Below are 17,921 nucleotides of genomic sequence, written 5' to 3' on the forward strand. Positions count from 1 at the left end.
AAAGGGAGAGGCTGTGACCGGGAATGCCTCATTTGTGAAGGAGTAGGTCCTCTAGCCTGTCTTTTGCAGCTGTCTAATAGTTCAGAATAGGTACTTTCAGATAGAGCCAGCACAAAATTGCCTAAGTCTTTGAGTTAGAATGGACCTTAAGATACAACCTACAGATGCAGGAGGGGTGAGGCAGGGTGTGTCCACACATGCTAGCCTATTTAATCTGCCAGGTCTTCAGACACATGCTTTCATGCCCCCCCATGTCCCTCCTTCTCTGCACCTTCAGATTCACACATTGCTGGTGCTGCTGGCTCAAAGGCAAGTACAGCTCCCTGCCTTGACCCCCAAGACTTGAGCTGAAAGACCTGCTCCCACCAGCCTCTCTTCTTTCACATTCTCTTCCTCCTCCTCCTCTTCCTTCTCTACCTCCTCCTCCTCTTTCTCCTCCTCCTTCTCCTCTTCTTCCTCCATGGCTTCCTGGTGTCAGCTATGGCATGGACAGAACCCAGGCCCAGGCTGAGGCTGAGCTGGACCTTCTCCTCCTGGCCATATGGCAACAAGGGGATCTGGTGAGAAAGCTGAAAGAAGACAAAGTCCCTCAGGTAGATAGCACAGCTGTAGCTGAGCTCAAGGCACAGAAGAGGATTTTGGAGGGCAAGAAGTTGGTCCTGCAGCCCAAAGATGACATCATTGACCAAGTTAAAGTGGAAGACACCCTCGCATTGAGGTTTTTCTATGACCAAGTCTCTGCAATTTCTGGAGGGTTGGTGGCCTGAGTGACCAGGGAGCTGTGGGGTGTGCCCTAAAGAATAATGTCACCCAACTCTGGCAGCAGCACTTTATCCAAAAGGAGCAGACCTTGGAGACTGACTTCACTGTGCTTACCCTGGAACCTGTCCTCAATACATCTGGCTATGGTGACAAATTTGCTGACATTATGGTGAAAGATATGAGAAGTGGACAAGGTTTTTGTGCTGATTATCTCTTTTTTGTGTGTGAGGCAATTGGGGTTAAGTGACTTGCCCAGGGTCACACAGCTAGTAAGTGTGTAAAGTATCTGAGGCCGGATTTGAACTCAGGTCCTCCTGAATCCAGGACCAGTGTTCTATCCACTGTGCCACCTAGCTGCCCCCTGATTATCTCTTGAGAGCTCATTTACAGAAATGAATGCCTGATAAGAAATGGTCAGCTGGAAAGCGCATTAATCCAGCTGGATAACTATGTACAGGAAGAACTTACAGACATCTTTTTTTTTTAATATAAAAGAAAGTATTTTATTATTTTCCAATTACATATAAGGATAGTTTTCAACATTTGTTTTCATAGGATTTTTAGTTCCAAATTTTTCTCCCACCCTCCTCCCCAAGATAAAAATCAGTCGGATATAGGTTATATATGTACCATCACATTAAACATATTTCTGCATTAGTCATCTTGTGAAAGAAAAATCAGAGCACAAGGGAAAAAAACTCAAAAAAGAAGGGAAAAAACAGCCCCAAAGTAGAAACAGTATCGTTCAATCTGCATTCATAATCCACAGTTCTTTTTTTCTGACTATTGAGAACATTTTCTATCATGAGTTCATTGAAACTGTTTTGGATCATTGCACTGCTGAGAAGAGCCAAATCTATCACCATTGTTCATCATACAATGTTGCTGTTACTGTGTCCAATGTTTTCTTGGTTCTTCTCCTCTCAGTCAGCATCAGTTCATGTAAGTCCTTGCAGGTTTCTCTGAACTTCTCATGCTCATTGTTTTCTTACAGCACAATAATATTCCATTATATTCATATACCACAACTTGTTTAGCCATTCCCCAATGGATGCACCAGACCTCTTTGTAAACTACAACATTATAGTCCCCCATGACTGGAATGACCTGTCTCTTCCAGTGTGCTTCAACTTAATGTTCAACACCTTCACTGGACCCAGAGGGAACATGCCTGATTATTTGAGGCCAGAGACTGCTCAGGGAATCTTCCTCAATATCAAATGTCTTTTGGAATTCAAACAGGGAAAATTACCTTTTGCTGCTCCCTAAATTGGAAATTCCTTCCAGAATGAGATCTCCCCTCCATCAGGACTGATTAGAGCCAGAGAATTCACTAAGGCAGAGACTGATTACTTTGTTGACCTCAGTGGAAAACACCACCCTAAGTTTGACAACCTGGGGGACCTCAGCATCTCTTTGTATTCAGTAAAATCTTAGGTCATTGGCCAGTCTGTGCAGAAGATGATCTTCAAGGATGAGATGGAGCAGGGTGTGATGCGATGTGTTATGCGATGTGTGTGTGATGTGTGTGTGTGTGTTGAGATATTTCATTGGCAGAATCTATCTCTATCTCACCAAAGTTAGGGTATCCCCAGAGAAGCTTTGCTTCTGTTAGCATATGGACAATGAGGTGGCCCATTACACTTGTGACTGTTGAGATGCAGAGTCTACAATGTCCTGTGGCTGGATTGAAATTGTTGGATGTGATGATAGCTTCTGGTATGACTTCTCCTGTTGCTCAAGAACCACCCAAGTCTTGTTTGTGGCAGAGAAAATGCTCGAGCCCAGAACAGTAAATGTGTTTGAATTTGAATCAAGCAAGACAATGATTGGCAAAGACTATGAGAAGGGTGCCAGCCTGGTAATGGATTACCCAGCTGTCTATGATGAGTGCTAACATTACAGAGATGGAGAATCTGCTCAATGAGGAGGGGGAATTCATCATTGAAACCGAAGGGAAAACATTCCGGTTGACAAGGACATGGTTAGCATGCAGAGATTCCAGAAGATGCTCCATGTTGAAGGGATTGCTCCAAAGGTCATCGAGCCCTCCTTTGGTCAGGATAAGATCATGTGTGTGGTATTTGAGCACATGTTCTGTGTTGGAGAGGGACATGAACAGAGAACATTTTCCAGATTTCCTGCTATAGTCAATCCATTCAAACATTCTGTACTCCCATTGAGCCAGAACCAGGAGTTCATGCCATTTGTCAAGGAGTTATCTGAAGCCCTTAATAGGAATGGAGTATCCCACAAGGTAAAGAACTCTTCTGGCTCCATTGGTAAGTGCTACACCAGGAGGGATGAGATTGGGGCCATGTTTGGGATCATCATCAACTTTGATACTATGAATAAGACTTTTTACTTGGCTATGCTAAAAGACTGGGACTCAGTACACCAGATTCATGCTGAGATCACTGATCTTCCCAACATAATCTATGATTTGACCAATAGTACCATAACTTTGGCTTACATAGAAACCATGTATTCTCTGTTTGAGGGGCAAGGCACTGGCAAGAAAGAGACTAATTGAGAACTAAGGACTCAAGCAGCATCTCCTTTGGTGTGAACAATATGCCCACACTATTAACCAACTTGTATCATGTGACTGTCTGTACCAGAATGGGGCTGTGGTCTTACCCCCAGATGCAAAGTCCCTCATGGTTATATCCTGGGTGTTATATAGTGGAAGAAATCAAAATAAGAAACAAACCCCTTAAACACAAGACCACAAATACAAGAAACAAAAACTCTATGGGCCCCAGTGGTCATGCCACAAAGGAGAATCACATCTTTAACTGCCCCAGATAGTGGAATCAAATTATAAAATCATGCGGGAAACTTTTGGGGAAGATAAGATAGAAAAAAAGTTATTATCCAAACTAGCCCAGAAATTGGTGGACTGAGAAAGGAAGAAGGTGGTGAGGCAGAAGGCCAGTCTGTGGGAGAACAGCCCATCTGGCAGCAGGAAACAAAGGGATGACTTCTTCTGTTCATGCCCAGGCCATAATAGTTTAGGCCAGAGAAGAGTGAGGTAAATTACACCAGTAACAGGGTGAGTGAGCCCAGCAGCTTGGGGATTATTCTCACAACCACCTCTATACCTCAGTCACTGCCTGGTCACAACCATTCTGCCTCTGCGGTAATCCTTCCTACAGACAGAGAAGTAACTGGGGTTAAGGGAGTCTCCCTGAGGTGGAAGTCTGAAGGGGCAGACAAGACCTCTGGGGAGAAAGGCAGGAACCATGAGGCCTTGGGCAATTCTCCTGATCTCTTTGCCCATTGGTCTTTCTCCCCTGAACAATCAGGGGCTCAGATTAGCTGACCCTACAAGGTCCCTTCCAGCTCTGAAATTTTGTGATTGTGGTTTGGCAGATGCTTTTGATCTTAGAATGACCTGGAGGGCCTGCCTGCCTGTTAGTTGGTGGTCACTGGTCTGTGTAGCACAGCTTAAGGACTTACAGTGTTCCGATGCAGGCCACTAAATGTTGGCTTGATTGTAAGCTGAGAAGTAGGGCACGTTTCTGTAACTTCCTATCTCTACTTGCACATTTGTCATTCTGGCCAAATTTGTATTGTGAAGTCACAATTTTTCCGACTTACTCTACAAACTATTGGATACTTTCCAGATTGCCTTTTAAATTACTTGTATGTATGTATTGAGCAATGGGTCAGGCGGGCTCTTATTGCTCACATGCTGAGAAAAGGAGCTACTTTCCCTTGGTTCCAGGGGACATGCTTAAGACTAGGACAATACAGGGATGGGATTCTTTACAAGCTGACTTGGATGGAGCAGGGACATGGTCTAGCCTGTCCTGTCCCAGGACTCCACTAAGGTGTAGTGGGCCAAGTTTTTTCAACAGGTAAGGTTTTGTTTTGTTTTGTTTGGGGTGGAGGGGTAAGGAAAGTAAGGAAATAGAACAACTTTCTCCCAAAAGATGAAACATCCTTAAGTGGATCCTTGGCTTGGTGTTAGGCACTCAGAGATTTCTCAGATTTTTGTGAAAGGAATTTCAAAAATTTTTATGGAATAAAGAATTAAAATAGAACCAAGCATACTTTTCCCCTTACCAAGCCATAAACTCAGAGTTTCCTAAGACTTGCCATCTCTCTATTCATTAGACAACTTGCTCTTTCAGAGTGGCTGGATGAGCTGTCTTTGCTTTAGAAAAACCTGTAACTTGGGAACTTAAACCAACATGTGAATGGAATGGAATTATACAAGGGGAAGGATCATTTAAAATTCTTTGCCAAAGAGTCCCCCCCTCCCCATGTCCTCATTCTTTTGCAAAAGAGCCCCTTCTTCATTTGGAAAAGCTGAGACCAGGAGCCTCCATTTTCTCTGCCAATGGTCCAATGGGGGGGGCGGAATGGGAGGGGGCTCCAGTTTAGGAATCATCACCACCCCCGCCCCCATCCATAGCTCCATCCATAGCGTTCTCGGCTTTCTCAGTCTCTTGAAGAGGCACTCCTGGGAAACCAGCCAGCCACTTTTGGCTAAAGAGACCACATAGGTATGAAGGCAGCTTTTTTTCTCTTTGGCATTTGCATTTTTAAATTGCGTGATAAGAGGAAATTGCCTTTCCTAATCTGTGGTCCCAGTAATAATTTTTTTTTAAGTTTACAAAGTAAGTTCTAAAAGTGTTTTGAGTTCAAGCCACAGCAGGAAGCTGCACCAAGCAGCAGTTTGGTGTGTGAGGAACTGAAGAATAGAGAAGGGGTTTTAGCAAGAAAGTAGACTACTGACTTTAGCCCAGGTTTTCAGGAAAGCTGAATGTTTCTGGTTTTGTTTTTGTATGACTTAACATCAAGAGGAATGTGATGCCCTAATCAATCTCTCTCTCTCTCTCTCTCTCTCTCTCTCTCTCTCTCTCCCTCTCTCTCAAAAAAAAGAGATAATTAGTTCAGCCTCCTTGTTTTACAGATGAGGAAACTGAGAAGCAAAGCAATTAAATGTCTTATTGAAGGGCATAAATTTAAGTAAGTTGTAGAATCAAACTGAATCCAGATTCTTTAATTCCAAACTGATTGCAGTGCCACTGAACCTCCTTGCTCAGGTAGTGGTCAGAAACCCTTTTGGTCCCTCAAAGACTTCTAAGTGCTAGGAAGATGGTTAACTTGATAGATTGAAAGGCTCTGAGAGAAGCATAGCATATTGGAGTTGGATGAGCCCTCAGAGGGGATGAGATCCAACCCTGCCTGAGGCTTCAATATCTTTAATACCCTTTTCAAAGAATGGGCAACCAGTCTCCATTTGAAGACTTTCAGAGGTAGGAAGCTCACGACCATTCAAGACAATTCATTGCATTCATGGTTAGTGCTAATAATTATGAGAGTGTTCCTTCACCTGAGAGGAAATCTGCCTTTCTATAGTTTCTACTAGCTGCGAATGAGCAGACCAAATCTAATCCTTTTTCTAGATAAACAGGAGGATTCTGGGAAATGATACCAGTCAGATCATCTCCCTGTGAGTTTTCTTTAACATCACCACTACTTGCCACCCACTTGAGAGGGTCTCTCCCTGCCCCCATTCTCTCTCTCTCCCTCTCTCTCATTTCCCTTCCCCTCCCCTCTCTTTCCCATGCTTGGGATCCTGGGATCCCTGGGAATGCTCCTGGAATCCTGTAATACTCCAGTTCCTTGGTTCTCTTGGATTTGGTATGGACACCCACCTCCTTCTTCCTCTTAGATTTCTAGACAGAGAGGTGATGGTACCAGCTGCCTCCAGCTCACAGTTGCAACAGTGTGAATCAGAAGGATGAGTGGCTGATGGGATGAATGAATGAATAAATGAATGAGTAAGCAGTTATTAAGCACCTGCTATGTTCCAGGCACTGTGCTAAATACTGGAAATAAAAATACAAGCAAATAAGACCAAGTACCTTCAAAGTGCTCATGTTCTAATAGAGGGAGACAACATTTATTGAGGGGCAAGAGTTATAAAGGGGAAGGGTTGAGGGGACTGTGCAGAGCAGAGGATATGTAGTGACATGGCTTAGAGATGTTTGGGAAATGGCATGGTAGACCCAGTCCTGAGTTGAATTCCTGTATGGCTGCTGGTCTGCATATGCAAAGGGAAGCAATCCACATAGGGGATGTGCTCAGAGACCCACCTCAGCCAGGCCCTTTGGCCAGGACTTCCCTGTTTGCTATGGAATGTTCTCACAATCTCAGCCCAGGGCCAATTTTTAAATGTTTCAAGCAATGAATCTTCCTCTGGGGAGGCCATTACAGAGGCCTGCTTGATCTTGGTGCCAAGGGACTGTTTCCTGAAATCTGGCATCAAACAATGCAGGGAATTTAGACCTAGGAAGGGAGGGAGCAGAGAAGGAAAAACTTCAGGAGAAGAGGCCAGACCTCTGTGGGGACACCGATGGCTCCTGAACTTCTGCTGCTCCCCCAGAGCCAGGGAATTCATACATTCCAATTTAGAGACCATTGAGTGTTATCTTTAGAAAGATCCCTGAGTATTCAAAGCATAGAATGTTAGATCTGAGATAGATTTTAGAGATCACTTAACCCACCTTCTCTATTTTGAAGATAGTGAGGGAATAATGTCCTTCTTACAGTCATAAGCTAGTTACTAGTAGAATTGGGATTCAAACCCAGGTGTCCTAGGTCTTTGCCTAGACATCTTTCTATTGCATCCTGCTGCTTCAATAGATTGCTCCCCAGTGGGGAGGAGAAAGGATGGCCGGGACTGGAAGGAGGGAGGTAACCATTATGTGACTCTCATGAGACTAAAGGTACCTCTGGAGATTGAAGAGATGGGAGATCAGGGGGAAAAAAGGAGGAAGGAGAGAATATTCATTCATTCATTCGATAAGCATTTATTAAATGCCTACTATATGCCAGGTCCTGTGTCAGGCCTTGGGAATGCAAAGACAAAAATGAAATAATATCTGTCCTTCAGGATTTTATATTCTATTGGGGTGGGGATATAACATGTATATAGAAAATGAATATAAAATATATGAAAATTAGGTTCAGGAGAGAGGGCAGTAACAACTGAAGGGATTCAGCCAGGAGAGAGAAAAAGGTTGCTACTAGGTAATGAATGGGAAGCTTCTTTTCTGGTCTCTTCCCTGAGCAAAATTGTAAGGATTTCCTCTAATGCCTCCCATTTCACACTTCCCTCACTGTGCTCTTTACTCCCACAGGTACCCAGTGACCCTTTCTGCTCCCTCCTGTGACTCAGAATGCCACACAGAGGTTCCAGGAGGGAAGCAAGAAAAGCAGGGAGAATGAGTTCTTCCTGGGGTCTTCTTCTGCTCTATACTTATTTTTTCTGAGGTCCTCACATTGTTGGGTGTGGTGCCTTTTGTCTTTTCCCCTCCCCAGCCCCCAAACTACCAGGAGTCTAACCCCAGGCTAAATATCACTTTTCCTTAGTGGAGGCAGAGGGCAGATTTGCCTAAAGGGCCACCCTCAGATATCCTGTTGGACATCCACTGGGATAGCCCATTGAACCCTCAAATTCATGTCTAAAACTAGATCTCTCTTCTTTCCCCTTAGATCTACCCCTTCCCTCAACTTCTCTATTTCTAGTAATGACACCACCATGGACCATCATTGATTCTTCCTCTCCTATGCCACATATGTCAAATCCTATTGTTTCTGCCTCTATAATATCTCCCCCATGCAGCTTGATCCCTCAATTTCTATCAACACCACTCTATTTCACAACCATATATTATCTTATAACATTCTCCTAACTGGCAGGTCTTCCTGTCTATACTCTATCTCCTGTCAAATTTATCTTTCACACTATGGCTAAAGTAATCTTCTTAATGTACCACTACAATTATGCCATTTTCCTTTCTGTGATTCCCTATTGCCTATACAATGTGTAAGTGACTGACCTTGGCATTCAAAGCTCTCCACAATCTACATCCAATCTACATGTCCAACCTTACCTCATATTATTCCCCTTCACATAGTCTATGTTTCAGCCCACTTGTATAATTCTCTGTTACCCATGCTTGTTCTGCATTATCCCATCTCCATGTCCATGTCTTTGTTAACGTTATTTCTCCCCTCCCTATATGGACTCCGGGCTGACCCCCATCTCTATCTGTCGTAGTCCTTCTCTTTCTTCAGGGCCTAATTCAGTTGTCACCTTCTCTGTGAAGGCTTCCTTGGTTCCTCTTTCTCTCTTAACCCTGAGCTGAGAGTTGTCTCTCCTTCCTCATATTTTCCATATTACTTTTCCTGAAAGTTAGTCTTACCCTTTTCTCATTCTCCCTTGTATAATACTTGTTGATCCACTTGTCCATTCCTTCCCTTCCCCCTGCCCATGATTGGACTGTAAGCTATTTAAGAGCAGAGCTTATATCATAACTACCTTTGTGTTCCCAATATAGTAATGTGTATATGTGTGTGTTATTGCCCATGTAGGTTATGTGTATTCTCATGAATCTGTCGAGATGTGTCCAGAGTCTCTGCCATCCACCCTTCTCTAAGGGAGACTTTGATTCTTGCCAGGAGGGGAAGCTGGAGGTTGGGGCCAAAGGCTGACCACTCTATTCTCCTTAGAGAAAGAGTACATGGCTAGAATTTTATCTATCTTCCCTTCCACCAAACATTATTAGTCTATATAATTTTTATGCTCAAACTGAGTTCCTGATTGTTATATCTTAATGAGAAAGGAGTGCCTCAAACTATAAATCCAAGGCATGTCTTCCTTCCCATGAAATGCCAGGTACACAATGAACATATCTAGCAAATAGCAAACATACTGTCTATTCAAACCAATAGCAAACACAAATCAGAGAAGTCATAAATGAGATACACCCAACTCACACCTATTAGACTGGCTAGAATAATAGAAGGGGAAAATGACAAAACTGGGACACTAATACACTTTTGGTGAAACTGTGAAGTGATCCAACCATTTTTAGAGAGCAATCTGGAATTAATGCCCAAAGAGTTACAAACTGTATATACCCTTTAACCCAGAAAAGTCACTATTAGGTCTGTTTCCCAAGATGATCAGGGAAAAAGAAAAAGAACATATATATTCTAAATTATTTACAGTAGCTCTCTTTGTGGTGGCAAAGAACTGGAAATTGAGGAGATGCCCATCAAGTGGAGAATGCCGGAATAAGTTGTATATGTGATTTTGTTGGGATACTACTGTGCTATAAGAAATGATAAGAAAAAAAGAAATGATAAGCGGATTGATTTAATTTTTTTAAATAACATTTTATTTTTTCTCAATTATGTGTAAAAACATTTTTAACATTATTTTAAAATTTTGAGTTTCAAATTTCCTCCCTCCATCCCTCATGCCGTTCCCGCACTCCCTGAGACAGTAAGTAATTTGTTATAGGTCATACATGTGCATTCATGCTAAACATATTTTCATATTATTCATGTTATGAAAGAAGAAGACACAGACCAAAAGGGAAAAAAAACCATGAAAAAATAGTATCCAATCTGAATTCAAACTACAAGAGTTTTTTCTCTGGATGTGGATAGAATTTTTCATCATGAGTCCTTTGGGATTATCTTGGATAACTGGATAATCTTGCTAAGTCATTCACAGTTGATTATATTGCTGTTACTGTGTATAACGTTCTCCTGGTTCTGTTCACTTCACTTTGCATCGGTTTGGATTAAGTTTTACCAGATTTTTCTGAAATCAGCCTGCTCATCATCTTAGTAGGTTGATTTTGGAAAAAACATGAAAAGACTTGTACCAAATAATGAAGAGTAAAATGAACAGAACCAAGAGAATATTGAATATAGTAACAGCAATGTTGTTTGAAGAGTAATTGTGATTACTTAGCTATTTTGAGTAATATGAATATTTAAATCAACTACAGAGAACCTATGAAGGAAGATGCTATCTACTTCCAGAAAAAGAACTAATATATGGAAGTATGTACTGTATGGTTATATATATATATATATATATATATATATATATATATAATCTTGACCTTCTCTTGTGTGAGGTTGGTAGAGAGAAGAGGAGACAACTTGGAACTCAAGATGTAACAAAAATAAATAAAATTTTAAGAAGAAGTTAAACAGATGAAAATATAACAGAAAATATTAAGTAAATGAACTCTCTCACTGGGAGTAAGATAACTCAGTTCAACTGAGAGAGAATTCCTAATCTCACCCCGAGGTAAATTCCTCAGAAGTCTCTAGTATAGCAAGCTGGGGACAGGGACATGATCAAAGCACCCACTCACTTTACATATTGATTTCTTCCTAGTGTCTTTTCTCTCCCTTCAAAAATCTGAAGACAATCTGGAAACACATGTTTTCTCTTTTGAAACTGGAAGCCAAAAGACCAGGATCTTTCTCCCCACTTCACGTAGACTTGGAACATCAACTAATTGAGCAGTCTCTACGAATGAGGAGGGTCTTATGCAAATGGATTTTGAGTTATTGTTGTTATTCGTCCCTCATTCTTGAAGAGGACCATGACATCGAGTGATGTCATGACTTGCAACGAATTGGATTTAAGTGAGAAAGTGCAAGGTCTCCAACCTTACTCTCTCCATTTGGGTCCAGTGGCAAGTTATACCACAGGATGACTGAAGATGGCCCCAGATGTTTAAGGCAATTGGGGTTAAGTGATTTGCTTAAGGGTCACACAGCTAGTTAAGTGTCTGAGGTGAAATTTGAACTCAGGTCCTCCCAAGTTCAAGACCACTGCTCTATCCACTGTGACACCTAGCTGCCCAGTTTTGAGGTGTAGGGTGTGCCAGCACCAAGCATAGTATTTTACAGATAGTAGGTGCTTAATAAAGATTTATTGAATTTAATTAGGTGTTAGGAAGATAAGTTAGTATGGTATAATGGAAGGTCATGGAGCCAGAAGTCCATGGAGCCATGGAGTCCTATCTCTGTTCTTAGCTGTGTAATTTTAAGCAAGTTGCATCTCTTCTGTGACCCTCAGTTTCCACAAAATTCCTATAAAATGAGGATCATAACATTTGTATTATCTATGTCACAAAGATTCTGATGAGAGAGTATTTTGTATGCTTTTAAGTGCTATAGGAATATATATATTATTAATAATAACAAAAATAACAACAAGTGATCAGATAAAGTTCCCATACCAAAAGTCAAACCCCCAAAGACCTTTGAGAATTGAATCAATAAACTACTGGAACAAGAACATGATCACAGACTAAACTGTTGCCCACAATTACCGCAATTACAAACATAACATTGACCCTCCTTCCTAAAAGTTAAGAACTATATTTCTAATAGATGGCACTATACCAAATATTCATAATTTCCTATTCATTTAGAATAAAAGGGTCTAAAAATATAAAGAGAGCAGAAAAAATCTAAATCATATGAAGACAGGATAAAATATATATCCCTATTAACCTGTTGCCTACTGGAATTGTCTCAAAGAGGCTTGCTATGAGCCCACTGGAAATCAGTTTATATCCCAACACTTTCATTCACTTAGAAAGAGTGATCATCTTAGCCACCTTTGAAATAGTCTTCTAAACACTGTATAAAAGAAAAATAGCAGGAAAGTGATATAAGGGGCTAAAATTCTAGCTAGTCTGTCTAAAATATCTAATGAGTGCTTGCCAATAAATTATAAGCTTTAGCAAGAGGTAGACTTTTAAGCATTTATTAAAGAGAACAAGAATTTGGTGAAGAGAGAAAGGCCTAGATTCATCTATCTATTAAAGGGAGAGCACATCTTTAGCTCTGCTCTCCACCAGAGTCCTCACAAAAAAGAGCAAGAGAGCCAGTCTCGCCCCTTCTTCCTCCCACAAGCAAACTTCACTTCCTGATGCCAAAGAAAAGCCACATGTCTTGCCCTCAGGTGCCTTCTCCTCATGGCAGAGCTTTCCTACAGTAAGTCTCCAGCAGGTGGCGTCATTCCAATCACTACAGTGACCTGCCCTTGGACTATTTCTATCTGAAATCCATCAAGTATTAGATGCAAAAAAGATAAGGCAGGAAGGAAACAAGCATTTGTAAATTACCCACTATGTGTCAGGCTGTGATTTACAAATTTTATCTCCTGGGTGGTAGATTTATTATTCTTATTTTACAGTGAGGCAGATAAGGTTAAGTAACCGTAACCTGTCTAGAATCACACAACTAGTAAGTATTTGAGGCTGTATTTGAACTTAGGTCTTCTGTTTCTCCAAGCCTAGTACTAAATCCACTATTATCTAGCTGCCTTTGATAATAAAAAATAATAATAACAACAATCCCCTCAAAGCCTAACCCATCATCCATGTCATGGGGTGGGAGAGGGTAGGAGAAACAATAGTAAAATAAGGGAATTCCAGCTAGGGTGATGTACAACAGCAACTTTTTGAGCCATGAGACTGTTACAATAGCTGTGAAAGCCTGACAGCAGCCCTAAAACACCAACCAGTTGGGTTTTTGATAATACCAGTGATTGGGGTAACACCCCTGCCAGGATGATAAAGTTGCTCCTATGACTCTAAGAAATAGATAGGACCAGTATTGCAGATTGGTACTACTTGAACCCATCATGATGGTCAGCTTGGCATAAAAGAGGTATATTGAGATGGATACTAATAAGTATAAACATTCAATAAAATCTGGACAAAGCCAAAACACAAGGGAACCCCAAACCCCAAGTTTGGGGGAAACCAAAAGATCTAAGGCCTGGGAGAACACAAAATTCCTTAAAACCACCTTCAGCATTCCTGCAGAGTTACTGATGTCAGGATGACATTCTGGGTGCAAACCATCTTTAGGTTCAAACAATATTAATGAATGATAAATAATTACAACTTTCTCACCTAAAAATGAACAAAGAACTGGCAGAGATTCTTAGAGTACCTGAGAAGTGATAAAAGAATCTGCAAAAATAATCTCAGAAAAAGCAGACTTGACTTCACTGAGTTACAGTAAAGACTGATAACAGGTATATATCATTGGATTTGTTTATTGTAACTGATTATGGTTTACCTCTGAGATGCAACCTATGAAGTGAAGTGACAAAGAGCAAAATCCAAAGTTCCTCCTTGGGTAACATTCACATGACCTCAGTCAACAATATATTTACACATAAATAGCTATTATGGAGACTTGCATATGGAAGTGGAGGGATTTAGGCTGGCAATTCAGGACCAAGTCATTGTCACAAAAAACTAGAGAAGGGCTAGCCTTATGAGGTCAGCTCTGTGATTGATCAATGCAGATGATGCAAGGAGACTGTGGATAGCATCACCTGGGCTTTAAGAGTTTAGCATCTACTGAACACCTAAGAAGATATCTTCTTGGCTATAATTATAAATTGATTCTGCTTGTTATATTCTGTGAATTTACATACAATAATCTTCATGGTACAAACACAGAACTAAAGAATATTTTTGGTGGGACAATGAGGTTTAAGGTTTAAGCCCAGGGTCACACTGCTAGTAAATGTCAAGTGTCTGAGGCTGGATTTGAACTCAGGTCCTCCTGAATCCAGTGCTGTGCTTTATCCACTGTGCCACCTAGCTGCTCCGACCTAAAGAATTAAACACAGCCTAAAGAATTCAATGGACTAGAACTGGACCATTATCACAGCTTGATCTGCTGCCCACAACTGCCCAGATAAAACATTAGTTGATAAAAATTCAAGAACTGACATTTTTAATAGATTTCACTACCCACCAAACTCATAAACTCCATGCTTTATGGAATGAAAAGTTTTCAAACTACAGCGACATGGCTGAGGAGATCAGAATCACTTGGAAACAGTAAGAGGTGCATATTCTCCTGTTGTCTTATCTGCTACTGGAACTGGATTGAGAATACTTTCAGTGAGCCTATAGTTTTATGTCCAAAATCTTTCATTCACCTACAAAAACCAGTTTTTAATCTACCTGCACAATACCCTGTAAGACACTGAATATAAAGGATTAATAACAGGAAAGAGACATATCCCTGTACATTTTATCTGAACTCAACTGAAAAATAAAGAAGAATGTGATGATGTCACATGTTGGGAGGGGAATCCCATTCCAAGATATTATTCATCTGTCTGACTCCTGGCAAGCAACCATCTCAGCCCAGTTCTTGCCACATGGTCCATCTGCTACTTTGCCTCAAGAGAAAGTCCATCAATATCTTCCCCTTGCCTCCTCTCAACCCAACTCCTTGATCATTTTCTTATTTAAAGATGGGGTCCCTCTTTGACTTTTCCACCATCTTCCCTGATGAGTGTATGCTTAACCATTAGTCTACCCCATTAGCAAGGCTCCACCCAGGTGGTTGTGTCTCCTCCTCAACCACAAAAATTTCTTTTGAGTTGACATCTCCCCTCCTATGACAATCATGCCCAAATATAATTTCCACTTCACAATATAGGGAGGGTCATTTCTTCATGGGGCCATCTTCTCTAGATCAGTGCCTTGGCTAAGGATTCCTGGTGGCCTTCTCTCTTTGTTTGCTTCAGTCCAATAAAACAAACCTACTATGGATCTCACTTTGTAGGGGTTTTGTAGCTGTCAACTAGGATCCTTAAGCACTGATGGATTCATAATTTCTTCAGGGTGTGTACTCCTTCTGCTGTTATAGATAGCAACCTGGATTCTTGTTTAAGTCTTTCCATAAATCCTTCATAGGAGAACTATCTAATAATTGGAATCCTTCATTTGGTTCTGTTACCATTTTGTTCATCCCCATGTAGTGCTTGTGATGTCATTTGTTGTCTCTCACTCTTGCTATGTGAGCAACCCTTTTTCTTTTAGAGTTAGATGTAACATAGAATCATAGACTTAGAGGAGAGTGGAGCCCTTGACCTCATTATAGTCCAAGCTCCTTATTTTACAGTTGAGGAAACTGAGGCCCAGGGAAGTTTTATGACTGGACAGGGTCACAAATGAGTAAGTGGCACAGGCAGAATTTGTATCCACATCTTCTGACTACAAATCCAGCACCCTTTCCATGCTGTCTTGAGGATGTGTTAAAAATTATTTTCATATACTACTTGGTTACTATGCTAAGCCTACTTACACTCACCAGGCATTTTTCCATTGCTCTTTGGAACAATTTGATTTTTCTTAGATCATTGTATTCCCTAATTAACTTTGGTCTAGTGTATTGAGCCTCAGATTCAGAGTCAGGGAAACCTGGATTTTTATCCCTCTTTAGACACATACTGTCATGTGATCTAGGGTAAATCATTGCACCTCTCTGGGCCTCAGTTTTCTCATCTGTAAAATGAGGAAGTTGGACTTGAGACTTGATGATACTTGTGGTCTTTTCTAGCTCTAAAATCTATATTTCTAGGGACATCTAAGTAGCACAGTGGATAGAGCACAGGCCCTGAGTTCAAATCTGACCTTAGACATAGCTGTATGACTCTGGTCAAATCACACAACCCCAGCTGCCCCCTCCATCTATGTTTCTATAACCTGGGAAATAGCCAATGAACACAATTCCCTGAAATATTAATAACAGATATCCAGTAAATCTCAATTCCATGTCCCTCCCTCATCTAGTCTACCAGGTCAGATGTTGGGACCCTTTCCAAAAGGGTAATAATCTCTTTGGCTCACTATTGCCCCCATCTAGCATGTACTCTGGAAAATCTGTTAGAATAGTTTATGAATTGCTCATAGCTAGGGTTTTTTTTGTTTGTTTGTTTTTGGCAGGGCGATGAGGGTTAAGTGACTTGCCCAGGGTCACACAGCTAGTGTCAAGTGTCTGAGGCCAAATTTGAACTCAGGTCCTCCTGAATCCAGGGCTGGTGCTTTATCCACTGCGCCACCTAGCTGCCCCATGCACCACCTAGCTGCCCCCATAGCTAGGTTTTTACAAATGTGAGTCTCGAGTTCTGCTGGAACCAGAATCTTCTATCTGCAAGAGACATAGGAATTCTTCTTCTTTCTCAAGAAGATCAGATCTTTGAATTCTTGAACTTGGGGTTATTCTCGAGGCAACCCCAAAGTCTGTGCTGGTCAAGGAATTCTCTCTCTTCTGGAATGCTATATTATGAGATTACACTACCTGGGAAATTCCCTTCTGCTAAATAGGAAGGAAGAATTCAGGAATGACATTGTCCTTGAAATCCCCTCTTGGGCCATGTGGGCAAGCACATGTAATTGCAACATAATCCCCTGGGCTATCCTACCTCTTCCCTGGCTGCAGCCATCTCTCAGACTGGGATAGCCCACTCCTTGGGCCACATGGCAAGAAAGCTACAGGCGGGGCGGCTAGGTGGCGCAGTGGATAGAGCACCGGCCCTGGAGTCAGGAGTACCTGAGTTCAAATCCGGCCTCAGACACTTAACACTTACTAGCTGTGTGACCCTGGGCAAGTCACTTAACCCCAATTGCCTCACTAAAAAAAAAAAAAAAGAAAAAAAAGAAAGCTACAGGCAACCATCCCTAACTCCCATGTGTTTCTCCAGGATTCTCCATCACTCCTTCAGCAGTTACATCTCGGGTTGGGAAAGTGTGCTCTTGGGAACTCTCTTCTTGGGGTCTGCGGACAAGGATTTGCAGTTGCCATGTGCCTTTCCCTTGTGCTTTACCCCAAGGTGACCTTAATGGTTCAGACAAAGGGGAAAGAGAAATCCTTCCCCCACTCACTTCCAAAAGAAAGATTCAAGCACAAAGGTGTGAAGAGCAGTCTTGCTGCCTCTCTTCTATAGGTCATCCCTTCTCATAGGTGAGACCTAATCAACCAAATCATCTTGGGGGCAGCCTCAAGTCACCCAGACTTAATCAGTAGTTTTCTTTTGTCCCTTTAGTAAGGACCAATTGGCATGTAACCCCATAAGTCAATCAATAAGCATTTATTAGGCACCTACTATGTGTTAGGCACTGTGCACATGCTACTGGAGATAGATACAAAGACAAAAGTGAATTAGTCCCTGCCCTCAAGGAAGTTACAATGTATTGAAGGAGACACCATGTACTTATATAAGTATATACTAGACACATACCAAGTAGATGAAAGGCAATTTTAGAAGAGAAGTGTCTAGCAGCTGGTGAGCTTCTATAAAAGGTAGAGCTTAAACTCAGGCTTGAAGGAAACTAGAAATACCAAGAGTTAAAACTGAGGAGGGATTCCATTCCAGGGACCGTCAGTGGAAAGGTAAGATGGGAGATTGAGTCAGATGACCTGGAAATGAAACACTGGGCTTGGAATTAGGAAGATCTGTGTTAAAATCCTGGCTCTTGGGGGCAGCTAGGTGG

General features: G+C 41.6%; 1 pseudogene; it reads left to right on the forward strand.

Moving 5' to 3' along the window:
- The first annotated feature begins 485 nt into the window (after nt 1-485).
- On the forward strand, nt 486-3,295 carry LOC122739134 (annotated as a pseudogene).
- Nucleotides 3,296-17,921: the final 14,626 nt, after the last annotated feature.

The sequence above is a fragment of the Dromiciops gliroides genome, chromosome 2, assembly GCF_019393635.1.
Source record: "Dromiciops gliroides isolate mDroGli1 chromosome 2, mDroGli1.pri, whole genome shotgun sequence".
Taxonomy (NCBI): domain Eukaryota; kingdom Metazoa; phylum Chordata; class Mammalia; order Microbiotheria; family Microbiotheriidae; genus Dromiciops; species Dromiciops gliroides.